This window comes from Podarcis melisellensis, assembly GCF_964234715.1.
Source record: "Podarcis melisellensis genome assembly, chromosome: 8".
Taxonomy (NCBI): Eukaryota; Metazoa; Chordata; class Lepidosauria; order Squamata; family Lacertidae; genus Podarcis; species Podarcis melisellensis.
Genome location: NC_138540.1, coordinates 7527375 through 7541613, shown reverse-complemented (window position 1 = coordinate 7541613; position 14239 = coordinate 7527375). Strand labels below are relative to the sequence as shown.

General features: G+C 47.7%; 1 long non-coding RNA gene across 2 annotated transcripts; it reads right to left on the bottom strand.

The window, feature by feature from the left end:
* Positions 1-964: 964 nt before the first annotated feature.
* LOC309376582 lies at positions 965-3358 on the bottom strand. Of its 2 annotated transcripts, XR_014171242.1 has the most exons (3): positions 3232-3358; positions 2000-2129; positions 965-1949 (listed from the first exon to the last, which is right to left on the bottom strand). It is a non-coding gene; the product is annotated as an uncharacterized lncRNA (long non-coding RNA). The 2 variants fall into 2 exon arrangements; XR_014171241.1 differs by having other exon boundaries at positions 965-2129.
* Positions 3359-14239: the final 10881 nt, after the last annotated feature.

Genomic DNA, 14239 nt, shown 5'->3' with positions numbered 1-14239 from the left:
GCATTTATATCAAGTGTTCAGAATTATTTGTTACTGAATCCTAATTTCCAGACTGACAGTACTGTTTACTGTAATGTATTCAAAATATGGCCTAAAAAGTTTCAGCTAAAACTACTGGACCTTGTTCAGCTCTAAGCTCCTTTGGGAGGAAGGTTGGGATACAAAATTAATAAATATAGAATCAGAGAGTTGGAAGGGAACACCCTGTAATGCAGGAATCGCAGCCAAAGAATCCCTAACAGGTGGCCATCCAGCTTCTGCTAAAAAACCTCCGGTGAAAGAGAGTTCACCTCCGTTCAAGGTGGTCCGTTCCACTGTTGAATGGCTCTGACCCTCAAAAACTGATCCTATTGTTTAGTCAGAATCCCCTTTCTTGTAATTTGAATCCATTAGTTTGGGTCCCAGGAGTCACTTCAGGAAAGTTAATGGTGGGGTTGGGTTTTGGTTTTATCAGCTTCACAAGATACATTGTCCTCTGGAAGAGTTGTTCTAGATTATCTTAAAATACTCTGTTATTTAGGGCTGCTGCATCATCCATCCTTTACAAAAGATGTACACACAGTGATTAGCAGAAAACATCTCAATATATCTGAACTATGCAAAAAATTAAAAATGCATATTGACCGAAGAGGAACGTGTTTTCCTAAAATCATAATATCTGTAGGGGTCTTTTTTGGTAGGGTGGGGGAAAAGTTACAAGTTGGCATACCAAGGACTGAAATGTGATTTCTGAAAGAGGTACGGTATGTTTACAGACAGCAATGCAGAGTTTGGTGCACAGGTTGCACAGTCAACTTGATATGTACCACATGATAGAATGGGACTTGGTTTTGGTAAATTGCTCTGAAGGTGGAATATTTATTATCCACTCTATTTTTACCCAACAATTCATATGGAACAAGATGTGTATGGTAGTGGGGGAAAGTAGGATTAGCTCCTCCTACCACAAAATGAAACTTGACCATTTTTTACAGGTTTTTGTACCCAGCTTTTAATTCTGTCAGAATGCATCTCTTGTAACTTCAATGATGGAAAGCATTCTGTGCTTACAACTCTTCACACCTCTCATTTGTGATGTAGTCTCGAATCTGACATCTATTCTGCAAAGCAGTGGAAGAGTTAATCTGGTTAGGTCCACAGGTTATGAGAAAGTCAACTGCGTCTTTGTCTGTTTTGTCCAAAAAGGGTGAACTTGAGATACCTATTTATTTATTATGGTCCCAGTTCCCCATCCCAAATCAATGAGAAAAACATAAATGGCAACCAGCCAGCTGTTGTAGAAGAAACACAATTCACCAGATGTATGCAGAACTGCAATAAGACCCCCAATAATCTCCCTGATACCATTTTGGGCCAGTGGGGGGCTGAAGGGAGCCCAAAGAAACATCTGGAGGCTGCCCTGGTTTGTTGCAAGGTTGGGGAAACTATTTTGGAACAATTACAAACATCTGCTCTTTGTGAAAACTGTTCTTCTTTGCATAAGTTGACAATGGAAACATTTTCAGAGAATTATCTTTTTTATCAGTTGGCACTGCAAAAACTAGTTCCAGAGAAATGTGTTTTTTGGATCAGATGACATGAGAAATACCCTGCTGCTTTAGAGAACTGTCTCTTTTGGATCAGTCGGTATTGCAACCATCTACCTTCGGAGAGCTGTCTTTTTTTGGATTTGTTGACATCAGAAACATCTGCCCCTTCAGAGAACTGCATTTGCATCAGTTGGCATCAGAAACATCTGCGCTTTTGTAGAACTGTCTTCTTTGGATGAGTTGATATCAGAAATATTTGGCTCATGGAGCTCAGCCAGAAGACCTGCCTTTCTTTATAGACCTTATCACAGAGGAGCTCAATTTGCTTCTTGAGAAAACTGTCTTTTTTTGGATCAGTTGGATCTTCGCAGACATTGCTCCTTCGGAGAGCATCTTTTTGGAGCAGTTGACTTCGCAAACCTCTGCTCCTTCAGAGGACTGTCTTCTTTGGATCAGTTGACATTGCAAACATCTCCTTTGGAGAGCATCCTTTTTTTGGATTGGTTCACTTTGCAAACATCTGCTCCTTCAGACAAAATGCTTTTTAAAAATCAGTTGGCGCCAGAAACATGCTCCTTCGGCGAACTGTCATGTTTGCATCTGTTGAGAACAGAAATACCTGCTACTTTGGAGAACTCTCTTTTTGAATCATTTGACATTGCAAACATCTCCTTTAGACAAATGCCTTTGTTGGATCAGTCTCTTAACTCTTACTGTTAAATACAAAAAGTTTAGAGAGTGAAAGAGACTGTAAAAGTGAGATAGCACTCTTGCTACATGCTGAAAAAATAGAAGGCTGGGTGGAAAAGCCATTTAGGAAGAACTCAAACAGTTAAATCGATAATAGGCTGCAGCTAGGGAGACACAGCTAGGGAGATCAAGTCCCCAAATGTGCTTTAAAATTTGACTCTGTATTTTAAGGCCTGGAAAGTGGTTTGTTGTTTATAAGTTTCAAGCCCAATTGTTTCAATAGCTCATATTGCACAGCGGGTACAAGCTGCCTTTAGATGTAGTCAGAATTTGAGATGGAGTAATGGGGATCCTTGGGACATGGGTGGTGCTGTGGGTTAAACCACAGAGCCTTGGACTTGCCGATGAGAAGGTCGGCGGTTCGAATCCCCGCAACGGGGTGAACTCTCGTTGCTCGGTCCCTGCTCCTGCCAACCTAGCAGTTTGAAAGCATGTCAAAGTGCAAGTAGAGAAATAGGTACCACTCCGGCAGGAAGGTAAACGGCGTTTCCTGTGCTGCTCTGGTTCACCAGAAGCGGCTTAGTCATGCTGGCCACATGACCCGGAAGCTGTACGCCGGCTCCCTCGGCCAATAAAGCGAGATGAGCGCCGCAACCCCAGAGTCGGTCAGGGGTCTCTTTACCTTTTAATGGGGATCTTTAACAATTGGCACAGGACCCATAAAGGAGAGCAGGGCATTTGGCAAAACCACAGTATTCTCCATAAAGAACACATTTCTGCAGTTTTGCCTAATGTGGAGAGGTTAAGTTTTGGTCAGCTTACACACAAAGGGTTATAAAATTGGCTTGCTATATTTTGCTTGTTTGGGTGGGTGGGTATATTAACCCCTAGATGTCCAAATCCCAGAGTACTGACAACTGTACATCTTGGGAGCCAACAGTTCAAATCCCCACTCGGCCATATGCAACTCGCAGGGTGAATTGGGCAGTAGCTCACTCTCAGCCGGACCTACCTCGCAGGGTTGCTGTGGCGGTTAAACGAGGGAAAGGGAACGATAGAATAAACGTAACCAACAACAACCGCCACTTCCGCCTGCAGTGCCTCTCTCAAGATGGCGCCCACGATCGTCGTCTCTCGTCCCGTGCCGCCTCCAAGATGGCGGCGCTTCCGCCCTTCCTTCCCAGCCACTTCCGCCTCTCCCAAGATGGCGGCGACAGCGGAGGAACGTGCGCGGCTGCTGGAGGGCAGCGGGCGGCGCGCGGCGAGTTTTAGCTTTTCAGGAGCCATAGAGCATGTGCAGAAGGGCGCCGCGACACCCTCTCCGACTTCTTAAAAAAAGGAATTAAAAAAATTATTGGTTTTCACAATTTTATAAACAAACAAACACATAAGACAAACAATCATAAATCATAGCCTTATTGAAAATTACACTTATTAACTTTAAGTGACTTCCTCGCTTCCCCTTGGTTGAATTTCATTGCCTACCCTTTTAACGCTTTTCCAAAGCACAACTCTTATAAATTTTAACTTAAACATTGACATCCTTAAATCTTCAAATTATGAAATTAAACATATTAATTCATCACATAAAATCCTAATCCGATTAAATATCTGCAAGCTGTTTTCAGTTAATTTAATTTAACACCCTCTCCGACTTCTTCCCGCCCCCCCCATCAGTCCCTGCAGGTTGCTCTTTTGGAAGGGCTCTGCAGAGCCTCCATGGCTCAGCGCAGTCTATGCGTTTGGGATGGCAGGAGTTCAGGAACAAGCAGCGCTGCAGCCCAACCCTCCGGTTCTGAGTCCAGAGCAGGCATAGGCAAACTCGGCCCTTCAGCTGTTTTGGGACTACAGTTCCCATCATCCCTGACCACTGATCCTGTTAGCTGGGGGTGATGGGAGTTGTAGTCGTAAAACATCTGGAGGGCCGAGTTTGCCTATGCCTGGTCCAGAGGTACTCTGCCCAGAGGCACCTCCAGCTCCTCCCTGCTGGGTATTTTTCCTTGGGCTGGATTGTGCCACTCATAAGGGGCTTAAAGAGGAGGGAAGAGGCCAGTTCAGCCTTGTCTCCCCGCACACTTGTCCCCATGCTGCTAACATCCCGACTCTTCACAGCCTGCTTTCCCACTGCACCAAATCCCCAGTTTATGGGGGGAACACACTTGGATCCAGTTCCTGTCTTGCTCTTTTCCGTGACCTTTTAAAGAATAGAATAATAGTCCTGCTGGATGAGGCCATCCAGGCTAGCATCCTTTTCTCACAGTGGACAGCCAGCTGCGTGCGAGAAGCCTGCAAACTGAATGTGGAGGCGCAGAGCATAGCCATTGCAGCTAGTAGCCATTGATAGCTCTCTCCTTCACGAATTTGTCCAATTATCTTTTAACGCCAGCCAAGCTGGTGGCTTCTTGGACTTCTTGAGGGTTTGCAAAGGCGCTTTGAACTCGCCCGGGAGCCATTGGGCAGAGAGGAAAGAGAGTCCCATGGGGGCTGCTGTGGTTCCTATGGTATCTCTCCTTGCCATGGCATCAAACAGGCAGGTGAAGATCACAAGGGGAAGGGGCAAACCTGGGGCTTTTGCTCCTACCAGGCCTGTCTAGATAGTGGATGACAAATGTAAATTGCCATCTGCTTTAAACAGTTTATAGGATTCTGTTTTAATGTTGTAAGTCACCCTAAGACCTTCAGGTGAAGGGCAGGTAGTCCTACAATTGTAGAGTTGTAAAGTACCCGCAAGGCTCATCTAGTCCCAACCTCCTACCATGCAGGAATAAATAATACTGTACTAATAAATAGCCCATCCATTTCCAAGGAAGGCCAAGTTGTCATGGGGCTGCTCAACTCCAGACCAGCTAACTGGGGCATCTGTTTAAATGCAAACAGGATAGCTTCTCTTTTTCTGTCACATGTTCTGCTATTTTTATTGTTACACTAAGAAACTCAAGGTGCCATGCACAGTTCTCCATCTTGTCCTCACAACAACCCTGTGAAGTAGGTTAGGCTGAGATCGGCTCTCAAGGTCACCAAATGAGTTTAATGCCCAAATGGGGATTTGAACTAGGTACCTCCTAGGTTCCTACTCTAACCACTACACCACACTGCCTCTCTTTTTGTTTGTTATTGTTTAGTCGTGTCCGACTCTTTTTGACCCCCTGGACCAGAGCACGCCAGGCACTTCTGTCTTCCACTGCCTCCCGCAGTTTGGTCAAACTCATGCTGGTAGCTTCGAGAACACTGTCCAACCATCTCGTCCTCTGTCGTCCCCTTCTCCTTATGCCCTCCATCTTTCCCAACATCAGGGTCTTTTCCAGGGAGTCTTCTCTTCTCATGAGGTGGCCAAAGTATTGGAGCCTCAGCTTCACGATCTGTCCTTCCAGTGAGCACTCAGGGCTGATTTCCTTCAGAATGGAGAGGTTTGATCTTCTTGCAGTCCATGGGACTCTCAAGAGTCTCCTCCAGCACCAGAATTCAAAAGCATCAATTCTTCGGCGATCTCCCTTCTTTATGGTCCAGCTCTCACTTCCATACATCACTACTGGGAAAACCATAGTTTTAACTATACGGACCTTTGTTGGCAAGGTGATGTCTCATACAAGCAATTACCATGAAACATACTATGGGAAAAGTTGTGTTTGCTGAAACACAGATGCAAACAGTTGAAGCAACCTCGCCCTAGACTCATGACATGGAAGGAAGTCTCACCTGCAAAGTGGGAATGACCCAGAGAATGCATAAAGGTAAAGGTAAAGGTACCCCTGCCCGTACGGGCCAGTCGTGTCCGACTCTGGGGTTGCGCGCCCATCTCTCTTAAGAGGCCAGGGGCCAGCGCTGTCCGAAGACACTTCCGGGTCACGTGGCCAGCGTGACAAAGCTGCTCTGGCAAGCCAGAGCTGCACACGGAAACGCCGTTTACCTTCCCGCTAGAAAGCGGTCCCTATTTATCTACTTGCACCCGAGGGTGCTTTCGAATTGCTAGGTTGGCAGGCGCTGGGACCGAGCAACGGGAGCGCACCCCGCCGCGGGGATTCGAACCGCCGACCTTTCGATCGGCAAGCCCTAGGCGCTGAGGCTTTTACCCACAGCGCCACCGGCGTCCCAGAGAATGCATAACATCATTTAACTGTTTGCTCTATCCTGCCCTTCCTCCCCAATGCTAAAAACTCTGCTACGGAAAACTAATAAAATCAGGGTCTCTTCTAGGAAGGAGAAGCCCCATGTGGAGGTTGGGAGCCTCAGGCTCCTAGCTTGAAAATGGTTGCAGTGTGGTTTAAAGTACAAGGCACGTGGGCCAACTTGCAGCCCCTTCTGAACCCTCAAATCCGTTTTGGAGGGTTGGGGAACCTTCCTGAGAAGATCTGGGTGGCAGGAGGGCTGCTGGCACTGCTTGGAATACAACCCTAAGCTCTTTCAATTGTATATTTTGAAACATGCCTTCTCTGTTTATTTGCAGCATTCACTGCCTTCCTAGCAGACAGTCAGCCCTCTAATCGCAAAGCCCTGGCAGTCTTCCCCATTTCCCTTTTCTGTTTTGTTCCCACCTGGATGCTCTGCACCTTTGCCCCACGGTTGCCTGCAAAACTGAAAGAAGGCAGCTTTCTGCAGTCTCTTCCCCCTTCCCTGTGTTGTCCTCTCCCTCAGGATCCTGGCCAGCGCTAACCCTGTGTGTCCCGTGAGGCCAGGGAGAGAGTCCCCTGCTCCAAACCCAGCCCTCTCTGGGAGGAAAGGCTACAGCTCAGAGGCAGGGCACGGTCTTTTGCACACAGGAGGCCCCAGGGGCATTTCCAAGGGCAGCCGGTCAGTGTGGGCAGTACATACCTAGAGAGACCAATAGCCTGACTTGATATGGGGCAGCTTCTGTGACTTTTACTGAGTGCTGAGTTTACCGCACCAGGGGCAAAGATGGAGCAACTATTTTCTCATTTCCTGAAGCACCCCCCCCCCATTCCACCAACTTCAATGGGAGGGGAAATAACTCCAGTCCCAGGCCTGTTGTGAAGATGTGAGGGTTGCTGTGGGCATGTTGCTGGAATGATGGGGCTTAGGATACCGCATTGCTACACTAGGTCCACATGGGTTTCTGCTCTGTTTTTGGGGAGTATTCTGCCACACGTACTGGAGGAGTTTCATACGGTGTAAATTGTGTTCTGCCAACACAGCTACACCGCCAGAACAGAACTCACGCTTCTTCCTGTGGCTCCTTAGTTAGCAGGTCTTTTTATTTTTATCAGTTTTTACAAGAACAAATTCAAAATGAAAAAAACTTTTACCATATCCATATGAGATTCTCTGAATCTCACGACTTTCCCCTGCACGGGTCCTTAAAATAATTTTTCTAAAACTACATTCTCCACAGTTTTCGTTTCTCCAAATTATCCATATTTTTCGTTTCTCTACAAGTTATTTTTACAGTCCAGCTAATGTTTTTATTTGTTTACAATGGTAAATTATAAATCTCCCCCATTCTTTTTAAAAGTCATTATCTTCCGGATTCCTGAGTCTCCAAGTCAGTTTTGCCATTTCAGCATAGTCTAGCAGTTGGGCTTGCCATTCTTCCCTGATTGGAACTTGTTGGTTCTTTCCATCTTTCGGCTAGTAGCACCCTTGCTAGTTAGCAGATCTTTAATGCAGGATCATGCCCCGCGATGCATATTTCTGCATGTGCATCATTGCATAGTTGAGTCATTCCCTTTTGCCGAGGCAAGGATCTGTACCCTCCTCTATACTGAGCCCAGGTGCGGTAGGTGGAAACCTCTGGCAGCTGGGATGAGCAAGGTGCATATTCACTCTCCAACATGCAAAGCGTCTGTGGAATGGAATAGGTGGCAAATGCTGCACTGTTTCCTAATCTATCAACGTTTCTTTCTTTTCTTAATCTATTAGCTATAAAACGCTCCTTTGCATCTGGGCACCAGGAGTGTTGTGAAAGCAGCGTGGGGGCGGGGGAAGCAGGGAGACTCATAAACGCTCCAATAATTGGTTTTTAAGGGTTTTTTGCCCCCCTTCCCTCCTTTCTTCTTGGTGAATTCTCAATTTCCCTATAAAAGAGGAAATTCATTTCCAGACACTAATGTAATGTCAGTGTGCAGGGTACTCAGCATGGATGATGTATAGGGGGACACTGCAGTGAGAGGACTACTTAATGATGCATAGAATTAAATCCTGCCCTCCTCAGCTGAGCCTTGTGCCTCCCTCCTTGTTCCCAGGCTCCTAGGGCATCATGGGATGTGAAGGCAGGGATTTGTATTGTCTGTACTGTGGAACAGCAGTGCCCACCTGGTCCCATCCTGACCTTCCCTTCTCTTAAGTCTGTGGCACTCACTGGTGCTATCAGAATCCTGAGCCCTTATTCCATCTGCTGTGTCTTCCGTGGGAACCTTGGTGCTGTTCAAAACCCAGCATGTAACACAGCATGTAAACAACTAAGCTAAAACCCTCTGAATTATATCCTGGGTTGTCCTTTCTGCCTGGCACTGTTGAGCCACTGGGATCCACTCTTGACCTGAAGTACACGTGAAGAGGAACTGGGGGTCACAAACTAACCAGGAACCAGGAGTGCATTGTGATAGCCAAGAAGGTTAATGCAAGTCTAGGCTGCACTGATGGAATTCATATAGCATCCAGAACGTGAGAAGTAATGGTACCTAAGTTCTGCTTAGGTACTGGGCCACACGGTTTAAAGGGGGATATTGACAAAGTTGGGACACCCCCACAGGAACCACAGATACAGTAAGGGGCCTGGAGACCCCAAAGTCCGATGAGCAAAGATGGAAGGATGGGTATGTTTAACCTGCAGCCAATATGCTGGAGTGAATTCATTTCCTGTTGCTCCAGTAAGCATGGCGTGAAATTGCAAGAAAGAGGAGTTCGTATAGAAAAAAAGATTCGGATTTCAGTACGGTGGGGGAACCTGCCTTAGAAGGTGGCAAACCTTTGGTAGAGGTTGTTAAGCACAGTCTGGGTGGCTACCAACCCCAGGTGCTTTAGTACTGGATGTCATGCATCCAGGAAGGGCTTGGACTACATGAGCCTCAAGGCTCGTGAGAGCCAGTGTGGTGTAGTGGTTAAGAGCGGTAGTCTCGTAATCTGGGGAACCGGGTTCGAGTCTCCGCTCCTCCACATGCAGCTGCTGGGTGACCTTGGGCCAGTCACACTTCTCAGCCTCACTCACCTCACAGAGTGTTTGTTGTGGGGGAGGAAGGGAAAGGGAAATGTTAGCCGCTTTGAGACTCGTTAGGGTAGTGATAAAGCGGGATATCAAATCCAAACTCTTCAAATCCAAACTCTTCTTCAAGGGCTTCTGAAGACGTCCCTGGAGGAGCAGACAGCCACCACTAGGTCTTATGCCAACAAGCTATCAGCAGTTCCCAACCCTTGGTAGTGTCTGTCTTGTGCCTTTCAGGCCCAGAGATGCCCAGGCCCCAGCAGGAAGGGCCAAGTAGCACCCAGGATAGAGGAGAGGAGAGATGATGGTTGGCCTCTCCCTGGGAAGGATGCAGGGTGTGAGGCTCCAGGGGGGTTCAGATCCCAGCCCCCACAGGACTCTTCCCTGTGCTCCGACTGAACCCTTCCATGCTGGCAATAAATCTCCCTGTGTGTATTGTTTGTTTCTTGTTGACACCCTCTCTGAGTGCTTGGGGTGTTTGTAGGGACTGTGATCATGGCTTTCACAGTGCCGTGTGCTTGCATTGTTACCCTTGGGCACACACTGTGTGTTTGTTCACCCATGACTGGCCATGCTATGGGTGGGCACTGCTGGTGGTGCTGCTTGGGATACCATGTGCTTTAGACCAGCGGCAACCTAAGGCCCAGGGGCCGGATGTGTCCCAATCGCCTTCTAAATCCAGCCCGCAGGTGGTCCAGGAATCAGCATGTTTTTACATGAGTAGAATGTGTGCTTTTATTGAAAATGCATCTCTGGGTTATTTGTGGGGCATAGGAATTTGTTCATTATTTTCCTTCAAAATATATTCTGGCCCCTCACAAGGTCTGAGGGACAGTGGACTGGCCCATGGCTGAAAAGGTTGTTGACCCTTGCTTTAGAGGGGGGGGGGGAATCGGTTTTGCAATTATGCTTCCTGGTGTTTAATCAGAATCTCCTGCTCTTGAATCCATTGGCTTCAAGAGCAGGAGAAAACAAACTTGCTCCATCTTCCATGTTGCAGCCCTTTAGAGATCTGAAGATGGCTATCATATTTCCTCCCAGTCTAAACATCCCCAACTCCCTTGACTGTTCCTCATAAGGCTTGGTTTCCAGGCCCTTGATCATCTTGGTCGCCCTTCTCTGCACACATTCCAGCTTGTCAATATCCTCCTTAAATTGTGATGCTCCAAAACAGACACAGTATACTTCATTTCTCCACTCCATGTCAGACACTTAAGGAAAGTTGAGTCACATATATTTGTAGAAAACTCGAATGTTCGAAACTGGCAAATTGTCAGCCATTAGTGAAAGATGTGACTTGCTTAGTCAATGATGCTATAGCTGCCTTTCTGCCACATTTATCAGCTGAAAGGAATCGACTGCCAAGTCAATGTGTTGTTACGGACACACCCACCTCCTCCTCCTTTTTTTAAAACCACATTGCAATTTTTAACCCACCAAGAAAGTGCCTTTGAACCTGGGGGAGACTTCACTTTAGAAAATCCTAACCGTTAGGCAACTTCATCTTAGTGTTTATCGGGAAGGTAATGGTTAACTAAGGCCTGATGTTGCTGAGTCACAGAGCATAATTCATCAACCCAGATCTCTTTACCTGTCAAGACCTATCATATAAACATTAATACCGTCTGCTTAAACTGCTTAAATTCATCTGAAGCCCCACTGCCATCGAGTAACTGGCTGGGTGGGATTGAAGCTCCAGGGGCAAATGCCCCTTAAGGCTGCTGCGTTGTTTGGGATCTGAGGGGCACTCCCCCCCCACACACGCAGGAAGGATGTTGTGCTTTGAAGAATGGAAGGCCTGCTGCTGCAGTTCGATACAAACCCACTACGCACACAGAAGCTGCTGATCTACCTGTGCATGCATTCCCAACTCATTCAGATACAGCCTTGTGTTCCGGAACCACAAACTGGCTTTTAAAAATTCCGCAGCACTTCCTTTCCTTTTGTTAACATTGCTGCTCCCACCTCACACCCAAACACCCCGAGATTCCAGTTGGAAAATCTGGGCAAGTACTTTCCCTCACACACCTGAAGGGAATTAAGAGTAACCTCGTTTATTCTGATACCAAGGAAAATCACCATAGGAACACAGGGCGCTTTGTCAAAACACCAAAATGGCAGCCCAGAATTTCAAGAAAACCTTTCTCAAAGACTAAGTGGTTCTGAGCCTTGTCACTCACTGGCTGGGTTTCTCCAGCCACTCTGGGCGGCTTCCAATGGAATATTAAAATACAATAACCTATTAAACATTAAAAGCTTCCCTAAACAGGGCTGCCTTCAGATGTCTTCTAAAAGTCCGGTAGTTGTTTTTCTCTTTGACATCTGGTGGGAGGGCATTCCAAAGGGCAGGTGCCACTACCGAGAAGGCCCTCTGCCTGGTTCCCTGTAACTTGGCTTCTCGCAGTGAGGGAACTGCCAGAAGGCGCTCGGAGCTGGACCTCAGTGTCCAGGCAGAATGATGGGGGTGGAGACTGTTATGTTGTGGGCGAACATAGCAGACGACACAGCGATTTCTCCAGAGCAGCTTTTTACTTGTAAGCTGGACAGAACTGAACAGCAAACAGCTCAGCCGGCCTGCTTTTATAGGCAGCCGGCTGTCAACATTGTAGCAACAACAACCCAGAGTTTCCCGGCTAAAATAACTGACGTGGACCTGAGTGAAAACTATCTACAGTATCCCCCTGCTGGCCCAGGGTGAAACTTCACTACATAACAGAGACGCTCCTTCAACTATACTGGACTGAAGCCATTTAGGGCCTTGGCGTAACTGAGGATGCCAGGGCTGTGGGAGGGGTGTCTTTACCTCCAGTAAGATTCCACAGAAGAGAAAACCCTGTCAGCCTGATGATTTCACCACAGAAATTCAGGTCATGCAAATGAAGTGAGAGAGGAACAGCAGCTCATTTGCCTGCAGTAGTGGGGGACAGGGGGGGGCGGGATTGCTACCGTGCCAGCCCAACTGGGCCACCCAGGTGCGGATCAGCAGCTGGTCGTTGGCACTTTGCAGACTCTGTCTTTGTCCACATTGATTGATTAAAAACCCTGTGGACAAAAGCAATGTTGCCCAAAGTCATGGTGACATCAGGTGATTGGCATCTAGCTGGCCTGCGGCCCGCCTGCCCATTTGTCAAACTTGGCCCATGGGGTGGGGAAGAGAACAATCTGCCCCCCCACCTGAACCCAGTCCCCCAACCTTGACCTACTGAGGTCAGCACCGGCAGGTGACCAGCAAGATCTTTCTTTTAATTATGTTGATAAAATTACAAACACTTCATGCCACTTTTTGGCTCTCACAAGACCTTCAGAGTGTTTTATATTTTTTAAAAACAAACCGTCAGATAACAAAAATCTCAAAAAAAGGAGAGATACCTTTGACACAATTTGGTCTCCTTTTTCTCCTTTATTGAAGAAGAACAAAATAATTTAATGCCATCATCGGCACATGACTAAAGATGTTGGTGGCCCATCTAAGAGGGATCTTAGGCTTGGGCAGACAGAGGTTGCCAAGGTGACTGGGGTGTTTGAGAGAGAGGTGACAGGGAAAGAGTGCCTTTAGCAAGGTGTTTTGGGAAGAAGGGGAGAAGAAAGATTGAAATCCATCTTGGGCAGGATGGCTGAAGGCTGGGTGAGAGAGATGCCTTTGACTCCAGCGCTCCATTGTTGCGGGGAAGATGCCCTGCTTGATATGACCGTGTCGTCAGATCTGGACTCCCTCCACGCAGACTGAAGGTGTAAATATGTGAATAAATCATATTTCTTAAAGCTACGGTGGTCTCCACTGCGTCTTCAATTCTCCAAAGGAGCACAGGCCCTGGGGGAGTTTCTGGAACCCCCTGGAAGCTTGCTATCACTGGACAGAGAATGTGGGTGGTGACAATATTAAATCCCGTTTCTGTCTTCTAAGGCATTAGCGAACTTTCCCAGGTTGATGCCACCTGCAAATTTGAGGCACTCTGTGATCAAAGATGTTAAAAGCAAAAGATTCCTGTTTTGACACCCAGCTCTACCTCTCTTTTAAATCAGAACCAGTGAAGGTGGTGAAGGTCCTGTGTGAGTGCCTGGAGCAGTGGCGTAGCGTGGGTTGTCAGCACCCGGGGCAAGGCAAGTAATTTGCACCCCTAACCTGTGGATTTGCGCCCCCTAACCCTAACCCCCAGATGTTGCGCCCGGTGCGGCCGGCCCCCCCTGCACCCCCACGCTACGCCACTGGCCTGGAGGCGGTTGGAGGATGGATGGCGGCTAACAGATTGAGGTTGAATCCTGACAAGACAGAAGTACTGCTTTGGGGGGACAGGGGGCGGGCGGATGTGGGGGACTCCCTGGTCCTGAATGGGGTAACTGTGCCCTTGAAGGACCAGGTGAGCAGCCTGGGAGTCATTTTGGACATTTCTGTATCCAGGGCAGCTGTCTACCAGCTCCGCCTGGTATGCAGGCTAAGACCCTCCCTGCCCGCAGACTGTCTTGCCAGAGTGGTGCATGCTCTAGTTATCTCCCACTTGGACTACTGCCATGCGCTCTAAGTGGGGCTACCTTTGAAGGTGACCCGGAAACTGCAATTAATCCAGAATGCGGCAGCTAGACTGGTGACTGGGAGTGGCTACCAGGACCACATAACACCGGTCCTGAGAGATCTGCATTGGCTCCCAGTACATTTCTGAGCACAATTCAAAGTGTTGGTGCTGACCTTTAAAGCCCTAAATGGCCTCGGTCCTGTATACCTGAAGGAGCATCTCTACCCCTATCATTCAGCCTGAGATCCAATGCCGAGGGCCTTCTGGCCGTTCCCTCACTGCGAGAAGTAAGGTTACAGGGAACCAGACAGAGGGCCTTCTCGGTAGTGGCGCCCGCCCTGTGGAACGCCCTC